Source organism: Coenobita brevimanus, chromosome 33 (genome assembly GCF_032717465.1).
Source record: "Coenobita brevimanus isolate Jiangsu-jjx chromosome 33, ASM3271746v2, whole genome shotgun sequence".
Taxonomy (NCBI): domain Eukaryota; kingdom Metazoa; phylum Arthropoda; class Malacostraca; order Decapoda; family Coenobitidae; genus Coenobita; species Coenobita brevimanus.
This window is the reverse complement of record NC_136986.1, coordinates 41,501,314-41,515,361: the sequence shown is the minus strand read 5'-3', so window position 1 is coordinate 41,515,361 and position 14,048 is coordinate 41,501,314.

Below are 14,048 nucleotides of genomic sequence, written 5' to 3'. Positions count from 1 at the left end.
GGTTCATCTGTAATGTGAACTTGGTGGACTTGTTTCATTTTGTTTTGTTTATAAAGGCTCCAACTTGCTTGCATGTGACAGCTTTGGTCTCCTAATGTTAGTGCTCCATGCTGCTCGATCTCAGGCAGCCCCTCTGTTTAGTCCCATATCCCTGAGGTCACACTGTATGACCTCACCCCGGGTCTTTTTCAGTCTGCCTCTCACAGCTCCCCTCCCCCCATCCATCCATATTTCTCACTTTCTGCACCCAATTGTCTTCCTCCATCCTCTCCATCTGCCCAAACTGTCTCAGTCTACCCCTTCCCATCACAACACCAGTACACTCCAGTCCCATTCTTCTTTTCAACTCTTCATTTGTAATCCTAGTGAAGTGGTATTGGAGGCAGTACCTAACCCCTGGAGTTAACCCCTTTTATCTAAGTGATGTCCCTTTTGTTTTTATTTTTTAATTAGGATCTAAACTCACTGCCATCAAAGCCACTAGAAATGTGTAAATTCATATGGAAATTGGGGTTGGAAGTCTGTGTCTAAAGCCTCAAGTTAAAAGAAAGTGATTGAAGTCTGTATCTAAGGCCTCAAGTTACAAGAAAGGGATTAAAGTCTGTATCAAAGCCCTCAGAGTTAAAAGAAAGGGATGGAAGTCTGTATCTAAGGCCTCAAGTTTCAAGAAAGGGATTGAAGTTTGTATTTAAGCCTGCAAGTTACAAGAAAGGGATTAAAGTCTGTATCTAAGGCCTCAAGTTACAAGAAAGGGATTGTTGAAGTCAGTAGTTGAGCCTGCAAGTTACGAGATAGGGATTGAAGTGTAAGTCGTCCAGTTTGCAAAGTATCTCCTAAGTGATATAGAAGTCCTTTGAGCCCGGTGATATCCTTTTCATTTTATTCTTTATGACATTTGTATTCAGCTTAGGATACATTCTTTGAACAGGAGAGGTTTGGTACAGCCTAAATAAATCCCTTCTATATGAGATGCTTTGTGCCGAGGAGTGACGCTCTGTGGTGGGATCGTTACAATTGGGAAGGATTTACTGCCCGGTTATACAAGTGTCCCCCATCTTTCTCCCTGTCCCCCTAAAGGAAAATGGTGGGCTGCAGCAGAGGGGTAGTTTGAGCCTGCAGGAGAGGTGTAGTTTCAGCCTGCAGTCCACTGGGTTGACATTCAGATGAACCTGGGATTGCAACTACTACTGCTTCTACTATGAGAGGCCTTTCCTAAACAGAGTAAAATAATGTGATAGCAAATAAACCACTATACAAAGAGCTACACCTGGATTGAGAGTAATGGAAGTTGGAAAGTAGGAGGTGACAATCAGAGTGGGTACAATACTGAACCAAGCTAGTCACAAGTTAGGCAATTAACACATTACCCACCTTCCATTTTGTTTGGCCTGGCCTGCATTCACAAACAGACTGACAATTGAATCCCACTTATGAATGCAAAAATTAGTTATTTGGAAGGTTTTTATTTAGATCAGTGAGTTCATGCTTTTCTTTTTTTCTTTTTTCTGTGTATTTGTCTTATAAGATCACCACTTGTTTTTCATTTATAAGCCTCCTCTACAAATCATCTTTATTTCATGTCGAATGTTTGTGTTTTTTTATATGGAGTCCCGCATACAGTTGAGGGAGCCATATTCAACTCTGCCAAGACAAATTAGGGTAAGTTATCTCGGTTATTATTGATTTGTGAGAGAAACAGAGTAACGGTGAATTATGTATTCATCATTTGTTAAAAGTGGTGAAGTCCAAGAACATCCTATCCTAAAAATTTACCCAGCTAAACTGCCTCTCACCAGTTGACCACATTAAGCTGTCTCTCAGAATTATGGAACATGGTTAACTTGCACTAGTAACCATGAAGTGTTTTTTGAGGAAAGAAAAAAGTGGAGATTGTCAAATTTTTTCCCCACATATCTTCTTTATTTGTAAAAAGCGAGAGAGTGTAACCCTTTTTATTTTCGTATTATTATTATTTGTACAGGGAAGGAGGATGCATAAACTTCCCATGTCCCTTTTCCTGTATACCAAAACAAATTGTCATTATGAGAAGAAAATGATCATAAGCTAATTTCTTTCCTATTTCATCATCCATCCATCATCCAGTCCTACGTTGCCCCATGGGGAGCGTAGGAGCCCTGGGCTAGGCAGTTGGTCCTGACATTTGATATGAGAGTGACCAGCCTCACTCATTCCTGAGTGGCATTAAGTGAGCAATAAACCCCACCCACCCCTTGGATATAAACCTTCACCGGCTCAATCCAATTGGAGCGCCGTACTGTAAATATTATACCCCCTAAAATGTATGTGTATATATATATATATATATATATATATATATATATATATATATATATATTTATTGACTTATGAGAGGAAGCTATTTTGAGCAGATGACTATTTTCCTTCAGGCCAAAACAAAGTGTAGGCGAGTTATCTTTTTCCTTCTTTCTTTTCTTTCTTTCATCTGTGCAGGAAAGACAAGGGAAGAAGAGTACAGAAAATACTGTATATAAAAAAAATTCAGTGTCTTGTTTTCCCTGCAAATGAAAGTGATTTTTTTTTATTTTTTATTTTAATTCCCCCCTCCCACAAGGAAGGGAAAATGTAAATAATTTCCATGCCTGCTGCCCTTCCATGCAAATTAACTTCTGAGTACTGAGAAATAATTTAATTTGGCCTAAGTTTGTGAATGCAGGTCCCAGTTTGATCTTAACCTCGTGAATCTGGTGGTTTATTTATTTTTGCGTGTTCTTGTCATGTCTAGAATATTTAACTGAAGGGAGAATTTTTAAACTTGATACACACCAGTTTTTCCTAAATTGAATAATTGAAAGGTTGCAAAAAAATTAATAAATAAATAAATAAATAGAGACTTCAAATTATTCAAGGGTAGCAAGAATTACCCAAAAGATGAATAAGAATTAGCTAAAATAAATAAATAAACAGGGACATGGATACGTAAATAAATAGAAACTTCAAATTATTCAAAATTAGCAAGAGCAAAGACAAATAAATAAACATCACCCGATATTATAGGTAAAAAAGAAATCAGTAACTTCTATGAAACTTTTTTTTTCCAGTCAGGCAAGATAGTGATGTCTTCCAAATTTTCTTGTGTGAAAGGGGAAGTTCACCACACAACACCCAATCCATTTTCATTAGAAGGAACTGGGCAATTTTTTTCACCTAAATGAACTATGTATATAACTTGAGTACTAAGCTGCAGTTGTATAAAATTTTGCGGGTCTTGGTTATGAGGTAGGAACGTGTCTTCTTGGTTACTAGACAAATCCGACTGCTCTTTACTGTCAGTTGAGGTAAAAGGGGTTAGGGATCTTTGTCAGGTTAGCGTAAATGTGCTGTTGAGGTATTACACTTGAGAATCACTAAATACTAAGGTACATGTGACAAAATTATTATTATTATTATTTTTTATTTTATTTATTTATTTATTTTTTTAAGTGATATGAATGATAAGTGTAGCAGACTCTTTGCTAACACTCAATTTTTACGGATATTGCATCACGAAAATCATGGGAGGGATGCTGTAGGAGAGAAGGAATGAAGGGGTTGGAGAGGAATGAGGAGGAAGGGGAGATGGCATAAATAGGTAGAGGGAAAGGAAAGAGGCAAGTTAGCTTGTAGAAGAGATAGAAAGAAAATGGCTGACAGTCTTAGCATTGCCTGGGAAATTTTGAACCAGTGAATAATGATTAACTGCAGTCTCTCAGTGGGGCCCATGTGGTTGGGACACTGCTACATATACTGTCTGAAGGAGCAAGATACACCCTAGGTACACCCTTTGTCTTTATGTAGTGTACTAAGGCAACAGTAGGTGTCTTGGTAGGGTCCCCGTGACTGGCAGATGCAGTACCACGTTCACTTCTTATTGTCATCATTATCCTCTTACCCACCTAATGATGCAGTGAGGCAGGGTCCAGAGAGCAAGAAAACTGAGGGAGAACTACCAAAAGTCTGCCCTGTTAAATTGCAGTCCTACCGTAGTGAGTCTGTAGATACTGAGGCAAGAGCAAGAATGGAAAGTGTTGATATTCCATAAGATCTTGGAAAGTGTCAGTTATCTATCAACACATAATGGAGCCATGGTCAGAGTGTACTTTCATATTGCAGCTAGAACTCCTTGAATCTGGTGATGCGTATTTTATCCTTTTTCTACTTTCAGATGTTTGTATTAAATTTAGGAAAGGTGTTTTAGGGGGACTAATGAAGGCTGTATCTAACCCTTTCAGCTAAAAAGCTCTCGCATAAAATTATCTGAAGAAATACATGATCAGATTGAAGGGACTGAAAGGTATCACTGTAGATGGGTTTGGTTGAAGAAGCAGAAATAAGCTGGGATTGTTACATGACATGTGCTAACCAGTGTTTTGATGTGCATTTGGGAAGACAGTTCATTGTGAGTGCATGACATATTTATGAAGTGGTAGTGCTGTTCCCAAGTTTGCCTTTCTGTACTAATAATTTTGGTTTTAAGTGTTGAGCAGAAGCAGAAAATATTTACCAAGGGTAACTGTATCATTACATAACTTGTGATGTAATTTTATTTTTCACATATTGGATTTCTTTGCAAAAATTATGTGCAGTTTTATGACTCTATTAAATCACACACCCAATTGAAGCATATGTATCTTGTCATAAATGTTTGGAATGAGGAGCTAGCCCCAGGCTCGTACACTCCTGATGGGGTAATGTAGTGGAATGATGTATGTACTGGTATGTATATATTGTATATATACAAATATATATATTCAGATAGTAATAATCTTCATCAAATCCAGTTTCTCATATCATGTTTAAAGGAGGTGAGGAGATGTAGATCCTGAATTAGAGAACGAAGCCATAGATACAGCATCTTTCACCCTTATGTGTCAGCAGATACCTGGTACAGTACTTGGGATTCTTACAACACAGTGCTGAGTAACTCCATACAGTACAATATATGCATCTACAAAAATGGTGATTTAAGTGCTTGATAAGGAATCATCATCATCATCATTAGCAAGTGTTAGTAACTCTTATCTCTGCCTTCCAGTGGCTGTCACACCACCTGTGTATGGGCTCCCACTCTGTTCCTTAGTTGTCTTTCTGTTTGCTTTTCATGAAGCTCATTGTCACCTATAGCTGTCCATCCCATGTGTATTCTAATGTGAACTGGAGTCACAAATACAGTGTACTGTAGCATGTCCAGGCAGACTTGAGTATTGTTGTACATCCAAAACTTTTTTCAGTCCCTGTGTGGAAGCAGTTAGTTGGTTTTATCACCTCCTATAACCATCCACTCCATAGAAAACCTTAGTGTCCTATAGCCAACCCCCGTTTCAGGCACTCATTAGTCTCCTGTATGCAAATGACGTCATTTTTACTTCTGTCTACTCTTGCTTATTAACTCATACGGCCAGAAGCGCTTTTCCCAGGTGTCATCCTTAGAGAGACTGTATATTTTGCATACTACCCCTCACCAGTCTCTTGTAATCTATATACTTTGCTTGCTGCACCTCACCAGTCACTTAGATGGTGTTTGTGGCTCTGATGCATTGACATAGAATGCATTAACAATGTACAAGAGTGTTAATGTAATATGAAGAGATACACTAGTGAGGGACAGATGCTGGGGAGCCTCCTTAATCAACAAGAATATATGCCTCAGGCTTTTATGCAGTGTGTTTAGCATCTTGAACTAAGCAGACCTGGGTTCTTGCTCATTTGTTTTGTTTTGGGGGGGAGAAAAAAAAAATTGTTTATTTATCTTTAGGCTTCAAACTTTTGGTTCTTTGTGTCGTATACAGTAATATATAGATAGAGATATTGTTTATTTTGGTACTTCACCCAACCTCTAGGAAGAAATAAAGGTTATGATGATGATGATGATTCATGCATAAAGCACTTTGACAACTTCATATTGCATGACCAAACCTAGTGTGATCGCTGCTGAGTACTATACAGTAGCTCATGTTTTACTTTGGCTGGGAGCTGCCGTCTGTAGCTGGAAAAGGTATAGGATGCCTAAATTCCGTAATATGGTACTGAATCGTGTATAGAAGATCTGCCTTGGATCTTGTAAGTCTGGCTGACTTAATTCTCTAGAAATACATCCCAGTATAGTAACAGTGGGTTGCTGATTCTGTGATATTATACACTATACAATTCATCTTCACACGTCACTTTTAACAACCAAGGAGTAATTTGAGTTAAGGCAAATCATCACTCATTAGCATCATACATATTAGTTACTGATAAAAGGTGAACTTCTCTTTTATTTTATGTGTGTTATCTGCCATTTGATCCAACTCTGTTTTACCCAATCACTCGTTACGAATATGTTGCTCTTTACCATAGTTACCTTTAGTTTGTGTGTGTGTGTGTGTGTGTGTGTGTGTGTTCCTGTCACTCATATACTTTTAAGATCATTATTATTTTATTTACTTTTTTTTTTTTTTTTTTTTTTTTTCCACTCTTTTTTGCAGCTTATTTTTATTGTCCCCTGAATTCAGTTTGTTAGTGAAGATTAGATATACGAGGAAGTTAGCTTTAATGCATATATTGGCTTGCTCCCAAACTGGTCTCATTTTTCTTTCTCTGTACAAGGGAGCAAGATGGCAATGACAGGGTGACATTTAATAGGTTTTCGGATACAGTAAGTCCTCATTATAATTATTTTTATTGTTATTATTAGGTGAGAGAAAAATTTATCATGCGCCCCCATAAATTGGGTGATATTCATTTTGGTTTTGAATATAGAAATGTGTATGAGAGAGTGGGGGTGAGAGCTGAGGGGAGGGCAGCAAAATGGCAGGGGATGATGCAACATGGAGGCCATTTGTTTGTGGCCACCCCTAATGGGATTAAAGCATCTGGCAATAGATAGATATCTGTTCTGGTTTATTCTTGTTACCTCCATATGGTTTTATTCAACATATAAATTTCCTACAGTAAAGGGATCAGTTGGGGCCTAATTTAACCCCTCCTACTCAAAAAAAATAATTCCAGAGCTAGATAAAAATTCCCTCCCAAATTTCCAAAGCCAGATAAAATTACTTGATGATAGAATGTGAAAATAGCTTCGTGGCGGGTGAATGTAAGTCGAGCAGCTGCCTGGTTGATTTAATTTCCCCAGTTGACAGTAAAGTGTTGGGATCACTTAGAAAACATCCTACTGCCTGTTACTTCCAGTCTTTTAAAAACAGTGTGTCCAGGCATCTCAAAATTAATGGATCTTGAATTTGGCTCTCTCTCATTATTATTTTCATTCATTCATTCATTGCCAGACGCCATGTATCCCAGACAGGGTGGCCAAGGGCTTAGAGTTAATTGTTTTACAGGGAGGGGCACTAATCCTCCACCAACCCCACTTGACGTAGGGATGCCAACAGCATCTGGTGTTCCCAGGCGGTCACCCATCCAAGTACTAACCAGACCCAACGTTGCTTTATTATTATTATTATTATTTATTTATTTTATTTTTTTATTTTTTTTTTTTAAGGAACAATCTTGTGCATTTCTGGTCTTTAGTTTCTTCTTTGCATTTAAAAAAAGAAGAAACTGTACAGTTAATTTTTGCCCTCCTTATTTGCAGCTTCATTTATTCACATGTCAGTAATCCATCAAAATCAACTAGTTTAAGGTGTATTTTGGGATGATGGAACAACTTGTGTCATTAAATAATCTCAAAATACACCTTAAACAAATAAATTCTAATGTATGGCAATTTGGGGACACTGCAGAGGGTTTTGGGTGCACATTGCTGTATTGTAACTGCAGTGTGTGTGTGTGTGTGTGTGTGCACATGCATAAATTTCCTGCAGATTTCTTGATTTTGAGGGGTTTATGTTCCCTAACCTCAGTGGATATGGAGGGTTGGCTGTAACAAGGACTGCCTGTATAGACAGTACTTGTAATATGTCTCCATTTTTGCTATCATTTGGAGCACATCCCGTTTATGTAACAATCATTCTACCTTTAAAGTTGATTTACTGGTGTCCCCCTCTGCAGTATGAGTTTTAAAAAAGATAGTGTGATATTTGAAAACACATCCCATACACAGTTACCCTCAATTGCTACCTGGAAATTGATAGTCTCCCCCAGTTAGCAGTAAAAAGGAATATTATAAAATGTCACTTGCTTTTGATGCCTCTTGGATTGAAGGTACAGCTCCCTGGTTGGAAAGGACCATTGTATGCTTACTACAATTCAAATGCTAGAGGTGGAGAGAGGTCAAGAGGTTTTATTTATCATTTTAAGTGCTACCAGGGGCATTGGTTGGTCTCCTATCCTTAAATATTCAGGACTGTTAGCGTGACATTTGGGCCCCTTATTTTTGAAGGGTACAATGTGGGATTCACTGTTACCATTTACAATTTGCTTATAATGAGGACTGTCTGTATATTACCCTCACAGTGTCTGTCATGGCTGTATTTTACTCCAAGGGCCAGATTCACTGATAAACATGTGACCAACTCCCTTGTAACTGGAATTTGTTTTGGCAGCACAGGCAGAGACACTTGATCAGGCTGTAATATTTTTCCTAAGGTATTGACTCACCAACTTTGTCTTAGTTCCTTGTAAAGAAGATTTTTTTTGCAGGAAAGACCAAGAAATTGTGTTATTAGGGTTAGTTTGCTTGACATTGGTTAATTAAAGTACTGTTGAGAGGGAGATAAAGGCCCATATTTTCTTTAGCATAACATTTTGAACTTTTCAGGGTTTTGACGGAGATAACGTGTCTGAAAAAGTTCTGAACAGGGCAAAATGTTACACGGGAAAATAAAGGCCCTTACCCCTAATGGCACTTTAATCATAGAAAGAAAATTGTAGTTGTCCGTTCCTTGTTGAAAGATATTTTTTTCAGGAAGGAAGAGGAAAGTTTTACCATCAGTTTCGCACTTAAAGTAAGGTTAGTTTTTTGAGGAAGGACAAGGCAAGAGGAACACAGGATCTTTCCATGTCTTGTGTTCTCATGATAAGAAAAAAAAATGAATAAATAAAAACTGAGAGGGAATTGATCACAGGTTTCCTTGTGAATGCAGGTCCAGTAAGATTAGTTGTGATACATTGGAGGATTATATTCTATTTCAGAGTACAAAATACGATAGGTTTATTTGCTTATGTATTATGGAATTGTAAGTTGAATACTTATAGGTAATAAATAATTGTAAATATGAAAAAAGTGTAAATAGATATTTTTGTGATCTCCATATTGATGTTGGGAGAAAAGCTATGAATAACACAAAAAGAGTATTATCGATATTGCTGATTAAATGAGGAAAATTCGTTCTTATTTGCTTTCCTTGCCCCTGCAGTTATATATTGTTCTGTATATCTAGGGGTGGTAACAGTACTGTCAAAGCAGAGGGAGAGAATGGCCATGTGCAGTTTGCCACAGGGGTGTGGGAAGTAACTGCATCTTGTGCATTTGTTGTTGTTGAGCTACCCTGGTCTGTCTGGCCAGGCAGACCCATCAACTGCAGGCAAGCAAATCCCGTGCAGTGAATTGATGTTCCCGTGTGGTTGACTGCCTCACAATAGCAAGGTGTGGGGAAAAGAATGAAGTTTTGGTTTCTAAATGGATGCTGCATTTGCGGTGCTTCAGCCAGTTAGCAGAGACACCTTAACAGGCTCCAGGACCCATTCATCTAGTTGCATGGTTACCATCCAGTATTGTAAATGGTTTCCTGGGTTACAGTAACTGAGGGTTATCATTTAGTGTAGAGCCGGCAGAAATAGAAAGAAGAGTAATAAAAAGGGACAGGAAGGAATGGGAGGTATATGAAGACAGAACAAACATAGATGAAGGAAGAGGTGGGCAGCATTACATAAAGTGAACGATGGCTGCCACCACCTGCGGCTTGTGCAGTGTTTATGATAAGTGTGTGCACGGGAGATATAATGGTATTAGGGGTAGGATACAAAATACCTGTAATGCTGACTTCATGTGTGTGTTATGTGCCAGGGAGAGCATGCAGAGACTGAAGGTAGGAGTAAATTGGTCTCGCTGGAGAGTCTTGAATGTGTGGAGGAGATTGTTATTCAAGGGATATGTTATGTGCTGGAGCTCTGTGACTAGAGTAAGGAGTGCTTGGAAAAAGTTAGGGACCTGTTGACTCTTCCAACATTGAGAGGGACACTTCCTCCATGATAAGGGGTTCTTATATGCAATATGTGCTAGAAGTGTAATACTGTACAGTAGTGAGACCTTGGCATTAAAGGTTGAGGATATTCCTAGGCTCAAGCAGCAGTAATAGAACTAGAGGTAGCAGCAGAAGCACCGGCAGTAGACTTAATGGTAGAAACAGCAGCAGCAGTAGTAGCAGTATTAGTAGTAGATTATGCAATTTCCGTTTCATTCCAGCAAACTCCGTATGATTTCATTGAATTTTCGAATGTGGGAGGATGTAGCCTTAATAAATTACCTAAATAAATCCTTCCTAAGTTGGATGTACCGTAGTCGTTTATTATCAGTGAGAAGAAACTTAAATTTGCGTCACCCACAAAGGGAGGTTAAAGTAAAAAATAATAATAATAATAATGTAGAACCCTGTGGATGGATGGAAGTGAAGGGACTGTTGAAGGGAGGGGGAATGGTTGGGGGGGTGAAGGAGGAAGGGAGGAAAGGGGGGGGGTGAAGGAATTTCTGCCGGCTTTTTGTGGAGGGAAAGAAGTAGGAGAGAAAAAGGGGAGGGATTGAGGGACGGAGGAGGAGGAAGGTAAGAGGTGGGGTATGGAGAGGAAGAGGGGGAATGTAGGGGAGGAGGAAGGAGGTTAGAGGAAAGGAGGTGGGGAATGAAGAGGAGAGAGGGAAATGGGGGAGGGAGAGGAGGGAAGAAAGTGAGGGACGGAGAGGAGGGATTTTGGAGGATGTTACCGACTTCCATCATACCGAGATTCAAATTAAAATAATCTTTTATATACATATGCACACCGTATTATTCATAAAACGTATGTATTGAGGAAAGGAAGTGTGGGTCTGAGAGGAGGGGGTATGGAGGAAATAACCGATTTTCTTTAGACTAAGATTCACATGAAAGCCATCTTTTGCATACATATGCCCACATTGTTTTTCATAAATATGTACGTATTCATTTATCCCAAAAGGAAAAAGGTACAGACAGCTATTACCCTACTGAAGGCAAATTTATAGAGCAGAGGAAAAATACACATACTGGTACTAATATAAACACCTACAGTAAATCCATAATATATAGTGGAGTAGAAGGGCCGAACAGGGAAGGTTCAAGGGGGGGGCAGCTGGAGGAAACTGCTGGGGGGATGGAGGGGGAAACTGCTGGTGGGATAGAGGGGGGCCGAGGGGGGGGGGAGGTAACCGCGGCTCACTTTGAGTTGAGTGGAGGTCGGAGGAGGGTGTGCTGCTCTCTGGGTAAGCGTATTTTCTTTTTCGACTCTTTTAAAATTGTTTATTATTCTGATTTTCTTGGATTATTGTAAGCGCTTCCTTTTATTGACTTGCATGGGGGAAATTATAGTCTGTTAAGCTTTTTTTTCTTTGAGTATTTTACCCAACAGTTTGCGATTTCTCAAGGCCTTGTCCCATACGGTAGTTTGTTCAGCTTTTTGCAATCTTTATTAATTTTCTCGTACCTCACAGATAGGATTAAACAATAGTACGGCCCTTCATACTTTCCATAGCATCTTTTATGACTAGCAGCAGCAGTAGTGGCAATTCAGTACTAGAGCTGGACATTCAAGATGGCGATGGTAGGATGCAGGCAAAGTTGAAGCGTAGATTTTGAAATTATGCTTTGAATTAGATATTTCTCGGCAAACTTCGATATTCGGGACAATGTGGAGTCGGGTTTACTCACCTGGTTGGCTGCCCATTTATGCACTGGTTAGTTAGGCAGTGAGAGGAGCCGCATAGAGGAAAACAAGGGTAGCCCAGATCTGCTGGTACGCCAGTCAAATGGGACAGCAAAGGCAATCTAATATTATCAATAGGAAAGACTGAGTTATGTACCTTAAGCGAAGTAAAATAATAGTAACAAGGTGTATTAATGGGAAATTCTGTTTTCCATAACGATTTTTTTAATTGCATAAAGTGGTCTGATAGAAATAATAAGTTGACATTGAACTGGATGGGTTTACATTAATTTTAAAATGTTTATATTTTAGTCTTTCAGCTCAATTAATTTGCTTGGGTTTTCATGTTATTTTTTGGGTTAACATAAGAATTCTAATAACCTTGTGTATTGCTTTTTTTTTATTTTTAGTGCATAGAAATTGTCTACCAAGAAGACAGGTGTATTTGGATTCAAGCGACCAAGAAGACGGGTGGATTTGGATTCAAGCGACCAAGAAGACGGGTGGATTTTGGATTCAAGCGACCAAGCGGACGGATGGATTTGGATTCAGGCGACCAAGAAGACGGGTGTTTGAATTCAAGGGACCAAGAAGACGGGTGTTTGAATTCAAGGGACCAAGAAGACGGGCATTTGGATTCAAGCGACCAAGAAAACGGGTGGATTTGGATTCAGGCGGCTATGACCAGATAAGTACTCTTAGTTTTTTTTATTTATTTATTTATTTTTAGCTCAGTTGACGGCAGTGTTTGGAGACAAGGGTTTTGACTAGCAACCAAGGAGACTCCAACATTGACATTTCCTGTAGCAGTTATACTCATTGTCTGTTACCATAATGTAGGACTATATGTGAGTACGTTTAAGTATTTGGGTAGTGTGATGAATAAGGATGGAGGTTTGGAGGGTGAAGTGCTTGAAAGGGTACAGCAGGGAAGAAAGGTTGCTGGTTCTTTGAAAGCAGTGATAAGAAACAGGGAAGTGAGCATGGAAGTGAAAAAGTTACTACATGACAGTATTGTGATACCAACTCTAACGTACGGAAGTGAAGCTTGGACATTGTTGGAAGGACACAAGTCAAGAGTGAGAGCAGTGGAAATGAGTTATTTAAGAGGAGCCTGTGGAGTCACGTGGAGAGACAGGCTGACGAATGAGGATATAAAGGAGCGTTGTGGTGTGGATGTGGATGTGATAGGAAGCGTTATGAGGAACACACTGAGGTGGTTTGGCCATGTGGAGAGGATGGAGGGTGAAAGACTGACGAAGAGAGTGTATGTGAGTGAGGTGGAGGGGGGAAGAGGGAGGGGGAGGCCGAGGATGAGATGGAGGGATGGGGTGGAGAGGTATATGAGAGAGGGGGGTGTGAGTTGGGAGCAGGGCAGTGAAATGGCGGGGGACAGGGCGACTTGGAGGCGATTTGTTTGTGGCCACCCCAAACGGGATTGAGGCGTCTGGCAATAGATAGATAGATAGATGTCTTGCCAGACGCCTCAATCCCGTAATGGGTGGCCACAAACAAGTCGCCTCCCTGTCGCCCTGTCCAATGCCTCTTCACTGTCCCACTCTCAGCTCACACACCCGTCTCATATACAGTACCTCCTCACTCCATCCCTCCATCTCAGACTCCGGCCTCCCCTTCCACTTCACTCGCATACACTTTCCTCGTTAGTCTCGCTCTCCATCCTCTCCACATGGCCAGTTTAGGACCGAAGATGGATAAATGGGAAGAGAAGGCTGTTTAAGATTAGTTTCATGCAACTATAAATCTTAAAGTTCAGAAAATTACCGCGTGCTGCATTGAGATAATTGTACTTTAAATACTTTATGGATAGTGAAGATAGGAGACATTAAGGGAATTGTTTTACTCAGTTGTTCCCTCTCCCCTAAAATGAGGATAGTGTAGATAGGAGACAGTGAGAGGATAGTTTTAACAGTTGTTCCTTCCCCTAAAATGAGGATAGTGTAGATAGGAGACAGTGAGGGAGTAGTTATCAGTTTTCCCCTCCCTAAAATGAGGATGATAGATAGGAGACATTGAGGATATTTTAATCAGTTGTTCCTTCTCCCCTAAAATGAGGATAGTGAAGGGAAGCCAGCCTGCAGTCCACTGGGTTCACATTCTGAAATTGCCTTTTGAATATCTAATCAGAGTTTAATGTAAATAATTAAAATGGGAAGTTGATTGATTTTTTTTTTGAGGTACTGGCCTCTCTCTCTCTC